Source organism: Dermacentor albipictus, chromosome 1 (assembly GCF_038994185.2).
Source record: "Dermacentor albipictus isolate Rhodes 1998 colony chromosome 1, USDA_Dalb.pri_finalv2, whole genome shotgun sequence".
In the NCBI taxonomy this organism is placed as follows: Eukaryota; Metazoa; Arthropoda; class Arachnida; order Ixodida; family Ixodidae; genus Dermacentor; species Dermacentor albipictus.
The window spans coordinates 59,227,898-59,236,431 of record NC_091821.1 but is presented as its reverse complement, the minus strand read 5'-3'; the positions used below and the strand labels follow the sequence as shown (position 1 = coordinate 59,236,431).

The following is an 8,534-nucleotide window of genomic DNA, read 5'->3' as shown; positions in this document are numbered from 1 at the left end:
AGTCGCTTTGCGCTTAGCTGTCTATTTAGCCGTATACGAAGAGTATTGAAACACAACCAATGTTCCCTGAACCGTGCAAGCAACCTAGGAAATTATGTCGTAAGAAGCGCTAACTGCCAGCGCAGTCTTTTATCTGGCTTAAACTTATTCCACGTGCTGTCGGACCGACAGCGCTGAGCCACAAAAATTATTATTGCCATAAGACGCGTTGCTTAGTCTTGACTCCCGAACATAAACATCCACAAGATGCTTCAAAGGCTCGCAGTATCATTGCCCCAGAAAGCAGAGAACCTGTTGTTTTTCTCGTCTCTCTCTCTCTATTCGCGTTGACACCTCGGCCCAAAGCACGGGAGTAACAGTGAGATAAGAAAAAAATACTAAAGGTGTGAAAAACACTTGCGACGTATAGCCAAGAAGCCCGAAAAAATACTTTGCCGTTGTCCGTAATGACCTGTTTTCGTCTTCTTAGTGCAGTTTGCTCGGATTTCTCGCCAGCTGAACCTCCGCCTGGATTTACGGTAATAGGTCTCGGACCACCCGTCCCGTAGCCGACAACCAGATTACCGCGGAACTGGTGCCACACTCGCTGCGTCAGCGAGCTGACGGTCATGGCGGGCTCTGCGTCTTTTCTTCTTTCCCAAAGTGCACCAGCCACGATCCGGAAAGGTGGTGAGGCGACGAGATGGACCGCCTCATAGACGGCCATCAGCGAGCTTCGCATCCATAGCCCCCCTCCCCACCATATTCCCAGGGCCCAAGCCAGAATGCGGAATGCTGCAGCGGTAACCAGCCTAGCCGGAAGTATTCTTACTCTGTGCGATTTCTGCATGCAAGCTGCAACTTCAAAAACTATAAAACCAATATTCGTGACAAACCAACTTCTTCAGAATAGGCCTGTGTTTGCCTGCTTTCCGTATTATGAGGAATAAATGCTCGAGCCTGCACTCGCACCGCACTGACGACGACGGAAACCGAAGTGTTACCGTTGTTGCAGCGCACGGCTGCACAGTGTGTAACTTAACAAATGCGTGAGACGTGTACTTCGGACCTCTTAATGCGCATCGCATTCTTGTCATTGTCAAACAAGTTTTCTTTCCAGCAATCTAACTATCTCATAATAAAACATGGGGTCATCCCGAAGACGATGCTGTTTAAAATTAGGTACTCCAACTTGGTTAACTGGTTATCTGTTCCAGGGTATGTGCACCTCAGCACAATAATCATCATAACATATAAAACATATCGTCACCAATTACACACTCATGATAAGACACATTGCTAATAAGGTGTACGTCGAGCAACAAACATTAATTCAGAGTAGAAATTAATTTTCATCTAGAAAGAGTTGTATTCGCATACATAGATAGTCATCGTACATGTGCTATGCCCGAATCAGTTTGATCATACCGGCGTCGCTGCGCATACATATTTCACGTCGACGATAGCGTCAACGATAGCGCCGAAAGTGAGGCCAAAAGGCGTTACCCGAAATCATCGAATAATGCGCAGTATCTATAGTCACATGTTTTGCTCACGCATTGTGCTGCATCAATTTCACGCGCCTATACAAAACGACACTAACGCCGTAAATACGACCGAAAATATACGAGGACGCTTAAGCTTCGCCTTTAAGAGTGAAACGCCCGATAGCATTCAAAGATCCCTAACTGCTTCTCACGCTTCCCGGCAACTGCAGCTTATACAAACGCAATGTTTACAGGGAAATGCTTGCGGCGAACGCTATGCACGAAGGCGGGCTTTCTGGTCGAAACGCGACCTCTTACATGGGCCACGATGGATGGATGGATGGATGTTATGAGCGTCCCCTTTGGAACGGGGCGGTGGGTTACGCCACCAAGCTCTTGCTACTATACTGACTAATATGCTACCTAGGTTAACCAATGAAAAAAGACACAAAAAACACTATGAACAACCACGCCCAAATTTTCTGATCCCCTATTGCGAACTGTGCTTTTGTACGTCTCCGTCTTTTGTCGTTTCCCTACTTTTCTTTCACCAATCCTCCAGTCGCCTCTTACTAATGTTTATTGCGGACATGTTTGCTTTACCACTGTTCCCTCTGAACCCAAGGGCTTCAAGGAGGCCAGTGGTGCCTAAATCGACCGCTGGGTAGACGTCTTCACATTCTAATAAAACATGCTCCGTAGTTTCCCTAGCTTTACCACAGCAAGCACATGCTTCTTCTTCCTTCTTATATCTCGCTTTATAGGTGCGTGTTCTAAGGCATCCTGATCTCACTTCGAAAAGTAATGAGCTTCCCTTTGAGTTATCATAAATGGTTTCTTTCCTGATTTCGTTTTTTCCTCTTAAATAGTTACTCATGGCAGGTTTCTTCTCCATTGCCGCCACCCATGAGATTAATTCAGCTTCTCTGACTTTCCGCTTGACCTTCGTTGTCGTGTTGTCCACCCTACAGGCCGCATACTTGCTGGTAAGCTTCCTAGTTATTTTCCTCCACTGTGAATCAATGTTTTTCCTGTACAGATACCTGAACACTCGCCCAGCCCATTTACTTTCTTCCATATTCCTCAGCCGTTCTTCATACTCAATTTTACTGCGAGATTCCCTCACTTCAAAACTAGTCCAGCCCATATCACTCTGCACAGCTTCATTTGTAGTCTTCCCGTGAGCGCCCAATGCGAGGCGACCCACTGACCTATGGTTCCCCTCGAGTCCTGATTGTACCCCTGATTTATAGCAAACAACCGCATTTCCAAAAGTAAGTCCTAGAACCATTACACCTTTCCACATACCTCGGAGGACCTCGTACCTGTTGTATCCCCATATCGCTCTGTGCTTCATTATGGCTGCATTTCTCTTCCCCTTTACTGTTATGTTTTTTTCCTGTGTTTCTATATATCCATTGCCTTCGTTTATCCATATACCAAGGTATTTATATTCTGTTACCCGAGGTATTTCTTGGCCCTGTATCTCCACTGTCTGTTCACTGTTTTCATTGAATACCATAACACCTGATTTTCTAACACTAAACTTCAAACCTAAATCGTTGCCTTCCTGTCCACAGATATTAGCCAGACGTTGCAAATCACTTTGCTTGTTAGCTAGCAAGGAGGCGAGCGCCATCTGAAAGTGTTTCAAGGAAGCGGGCGCGCCGCTCCGTGGACTCTGAGATATTTACGCGCCGGCGTGGGCAAATGGCGGGCGCCGCCTCCAGTCCACACATTGTAGAAACACTGGAAAAGGCGTTTGAGTTTTCGCGCTATAGAATTAAGTTTTCTCGTATATTCAAGTTACAGCCCGAGATATATCATGTCTGTAGGTTGTGCGTAAGTCGTAGTTTACTATTTTCCCACGTATTTTAGCTTGAGAAATTCAATTCAGTGAATTCCTTGCGTCACATGAACGGCCTGGGTATGTGTGGTTCGAAAACCTTTTTTGCCGTACCGACGTTCGGCGCTGGAGGCTGGATTTTCTGCGGCACGGTCTCCTTAACGCTCTCGCGTTAAATTGCATGAGATTACTACCTTACGAATACTGAGAGGGATTTCGCCAGAAAATCGAGGAATTCAGAGGTAACAAGTCATCGACTGCATTGCAAGGGCGCCCGGTATTCAAAGTATTTTTAACCTTCATTTTGCAATATGCTGTTAAACGGCAATTACATAAGTATTATTAACAGTTTCAGACGGCAGGATTTGAGCACAGGACCTCTAGCACAGAGGCCCGACATTGAAACCATCACGCGATGGATGCATGCAACGATAAGCGGCATAGAACGTCCATATGAAGTTATTACGGGCAAGCCAGCGCTTTGAGGCGCTTGGTGCGTTTCAATCTGGCCATCTCGACAGGTTGAGTCGCTGCAATAAGTAGCGATTGTGCGTGCTCGCAGAGTACTCTGCACTTGAGTATAGATCGCATTAAAATATAGGACAACGAAGACAGATAAAGCGTAAAAAACAAAGAAACAAGAACGTCTGAATCCACAAGTACAAAGACCAGACAAATTCATATACTTCACATCATTCCCATGGTGGCTGAATGATCGCAGCCCCAGAGTTCCGTCTAGTAATTATTGTATGAAACTATGGTTAGGAAAGCCAACATGCAGTCGTGGCCCGGGTTACCATATAAAGAAAGACATTCAACAAGAGCGGGCTCTAGCGGCCAAATCGACTGTAGCTCACGAGGCCACTGGTGTGAAAACCTAAACCACACTTGAGACTTGGGTTTTGGGCGTCCGCGTTTCGAACGCTAGTTGGTACGCTTCTTACCGGCTGCGCTGATCGGCATTTCGTACTGTTCAGGCGCACGCGCTCTTAGAGCGCAGCTCACCCGCCGTGGTTGCTCAGTGGCTATGGTGTTGGGCTGCTTAGCACGAGGTCGCGGGATCGAATCCCGGCCACGGCGGTCGCATTTCGATGGGGGCGAAATGCGAAAACACCCGTGTGCTTAGCTTTAGGTGCACGGTAAAGAACCCCAGGTGGTCAAAATTTCCGGAGTCCTCCCCTACGGCGTGCCTCATAATCAGAAAGTGGTTTTGGCACGTAAAACCCCAAATATTATTATATATTATTAAAGCGCTGCTCTTAGGCGCCCGTACCTACGGCGAACGTTGGCGTTGTCCCTCGTAACCGAGCGAACAAACACAGCGAAGGATGAGAGCGAAGCGGGAGACAGACAGCGATAACGAAGAGAGCGCGAAGAGGAAACGCGGAGGAGAGTATGGCGAAAGCGTGAGAAGCGTAGTGCTGCGCCAGACGGGCTCTGCAGCAACGATGGCTACCACACGGTGGCAGAGTAGCGCGCATCGTCTGCATGGGAAACAAAGCGCTGCATGAGTGGAGGTCTGTCTACGGCGGCTGCTGTTAATCGCGCCCACGCGCCGCCTCTCGCAATCTCGCAATCAGCGAGGCAGTCGAGCCACATATCGTTCCGTTTACAACGTGCCGCACAAGGTAGAATGAAAACATGTATACAGCTGCGTTCAAATTTAGCATTGGGGAGTATCGTAATCGTCGGTGAATTTTTATTTCTCTGTGCGCGTGCTGCTTAGGGGGGGGGGGGGGGAGCAGCATTTTGTAAAATCTGAAAACATACGGAAACGCAACTATCCCACAGCGTCTGTCCAAGAGAGCCATTCCACAAAACAGATACTAGATAACATTTAAATTGAATATTTATTTCACTCTACAATGTGAAAGTACACCGACACAGTATACAGTCCCCGTTTGGCGCATTATAAGGAAGGTGATAGATACTGACGTAACATCAAGTGATGAGTGAAACACGTAAACTTGATGAAAAGGCAAAACATACATTCGCGACCTATTTTGCGAACTGCAAACAAACCGAAAGACTGAAAAAATACCACCATTAGGCAATCAAGACAATACATAAACTGGTCGGAAAAAATTACATGTTGCAGCTTAAAAAGACACGTAGCACAAAACATGATTCCCGCCCAAGAAAAAAAAATGAGACGAGTAGGCTCGTGCCACTTTTTGCAGAAGTAAACCATAGTTTTGTCAACATATTTGATGTTTCATGGCCGCTACTAGTCCCTGATTAGCAACGAATAACTCGAGGGCGTCCATTTACACCCCCCCCTAGCTTTCCGCAAAGGTGCGACAGAGGTCACAGTGGCGAGGGGGAGGAGGGGGGACACCCCTTCACTACTCCCCACCTTCTCCTCCACCACCACCTAGTTAAACGTATAAATAGACCGAGATACTTTTCAATGTGAACAAGGGAGCAGTACTGTCCCTGAAACATTACTTAGCCTTAGCCGCCTTACCTTTTAAATGTTAGGCTGGCAGTCAAAGCATTTTTAACTTTCATTCTGCAACATGCCGACAGAGCGAATAATAGAACGCCGACTGGGGTAATCCTCCCGAGATCAGTACGTTGCTTTGCGTTTAAATCCACACCCCATTCCACATTTTGCAAGCTTCGACTTCACTCCAGAGGTTCTGTTACACCTCTGGAGGGGTCCACCACCCTCTGCTGCAACCGCACGTGTGTACACCAAAGTTTAAACACCTTTTCTGTAACACATGGACGGATAACACCTAGTGCCTTTGAAATGGACGGCGGCAGCCTGCTGTGCTCCTTCTGCAGACATGTGATGGTCCGCCGGCAGCTTGGTAGCTTAGTCTGCAGCCGTCGGATGGACGTCCTAATGTTTTTTTGATGGAGAGCCTCTTGCTGCACTGTTGCAAGCAAGCGTAACAGATAAAAAATATACATGTATTAATAAAACTACATCTACAACAAGTCCTTGATACAACACTAATTTACTCGTTACCTCCCAATCAACAGCGCATTAAGAGACTTCGAAATACTACGGTGCATTCCAATAAATACAATCGCCATGATTCACAGACAGCATTGCTAAACAGAGCCAACATGACAGCAATTAAAACTAGATCAAACTTTCTTCGTGTCAGAGCCCTACACATGAAGAGTGGGCAGGCGTAGTGCCCCTTCCGGTACCAGTTGCCAGCCTGCTCCTCGCTTTCTCTTTCCTGTTAAATGTATGTATTATTCAAAACAAATAAAATCATAATACACATTAACTCATGAAGGTGCTTGAGTAAATAGTGCGAAAATCAAACTATGACGTTTGATTTGAGTGTTCATCAAACTTTCCATTATAACAGCCACTATATTAAAGAAAGCCTACCAATCTATTCACTAGCCCTACATGGACCAAACACTTACTAGGAAAGTGTCCTGAGCTCGCGCTATATTGATAAAGCTGCTGGCGCTTGGGGACACCTCGGACACGTCATCTGCACAAACATGCGGAAGTACAAAATAATTTTACATGCTGGCAGAGAAGTAAAATACCATACAGTTAACATACTGTGGTAAAAGCATTTTCCGCAAAAGCTTATGGGTCATCTGCATTCCAGGAGCTAAAACGCTAACGATAACTTGTATGGCACAATTTTGCGGGGCTTCACTCGCCCCCACCCTATATGGGGGGTAGTACAAAGCAACGGTAGCTATTGTGTGTTCACAGATATTTCCTAACTTGCAGAACAAGAGAACGAAATCCGAAGCATCAACAGTTACCCCCACTGTGTTCTTCAAATGAAGCAGAGATTGCATAGCTTATAGGTCGTAGGCCATGTGTTTATAGATTTCGTTAGACAGAAATCGTCCTATGCATTTACAAAGCTCATGCTTCTGCAGGAAAGCATTCGATGAATCTTCGTCAATTCGTGATATAATGAGAAGTAGTGGGGGAAAATGCGTAGCAGTTTCTCTCAACCACACGATGATGCAACGCATGGATACATTCATAGCAAAAATATATGAAAAAATTTACGTGAAAAGTAGAATCACCCTAAAACCTTTTTTTGTATTTTTTGCCTGTGCCACAATCTAAACAGCATGTCCAGTTAGATAGAGTATTGCGTAAATATTCAACGTTTACCTTCCAGTAACTGCACATATACTGTCTATAGAAAGGTAATGGCCGACGAGAGTGACACTTTGATAGTTACCATGAACAGCACAACTGTCAGTCGTAGTATAACTGCTGCCGGACATATTCACTTGGCAGTCTGTAGCACCTAGCTCGTTAACGGGCTTGTTGCAGCTAGACATCTCTTGTAGCTTTCCTGGAAAATTGCACGTCATTGCCAATTTGTTAACACTTTATGTCAGACTCACCTTCGGCAACACGGCTTGCCGTAATGAGGCAAGGGCCAATGTGGCAATGAGGCAAGGGTACGCAAATGCGCCCTTTGCCATTGGCCGGCTACCTTCTCTAATAATATGTCTAGCATCAGCGCTGGCTGGAATTCGCTCTTACAAAAAAATTCTAGCGTAAGAGCTTTTTGTGAATGCGGGCACATATGCGCGCCATGTGCATTGTTTCGGCCACGATGGAATCACCTTTCCAAACCGGGTGCTCAGACGCTCGTCATCGTTGCTCCAGAGGGAGTTTTTGCCATTGGATTTCATATTAAGGTTTCTATATGGATGTTGGGGTTGTGGAAGAAGCGTTCGGTACTGCAGCAGTGCTTCTGCTTCATGCAAAAGTAGTTGCATGGGTCGCATGAATTTCAGCAGGGTAAAAACTGTGGCGGGTGATTTCACCGCGCTGCAGGTGGTACAGGGTAGCGTGAGCTGATCAACGAGTGACGCGCCTAAGCGCTGCTAACAGTCACCATACAGCATCAGTGCAACGTTGTTCGACGCTTCTTCGACGATGCTTCTTCGCCTAATGTATGCTTACCTCGGAGTAAACATGCGTTCCAGCAAACAAGCTCTGACTCGAATCGGCTGTGCATATTCACGCATGAATTCGCTCGTCTGGTTGACCTCCGCACCTTTCCTCTCCCTGCTTTCTCTGTCTTTTGATCGATGTGAACATACACGCTACCCAAAAATGTTTTTCCCATACACGCGTATGCCCGGATGACTTCTCACTGTTCGCGGTTTTCTCCCTAACAAGTGAAAAGGCCAGACAATCCATATCAATCATGACTAATATTCCGTCTGTGGGCTTGATTCACTGCGCGAATCAATCCCACAGA

General features: G+C 46.3%; 1 long non-coding RNA gene across 1 annotated transcript in view; it reads right to left on the bottom strand.

Moving 5' to 3' along the window:
* Positions 1 to 5,197: 5,197 nt before the first annotated feature.
* LOC135899320 (uncharacterized) overlaps positions 5,198 to 8,534 on the bottom strand; it is a 29,051-nt gene continuing 25,714 nt past the window's right edge. The window contains exons 2-3 of the long non-coding RNA XR_010563590.1: positions 6,706 to 6,776; positions 5,198 to 6,194 (exon numbers count right to left, since the gene is read on the bottom strand). This is a non-coding gene — a long non-coding RNA (uncharacterized lncRNA). The remainder of the gene's footprint in view (positions 6,195 to 6,705; positions 6,777 to 8,534) is intronic.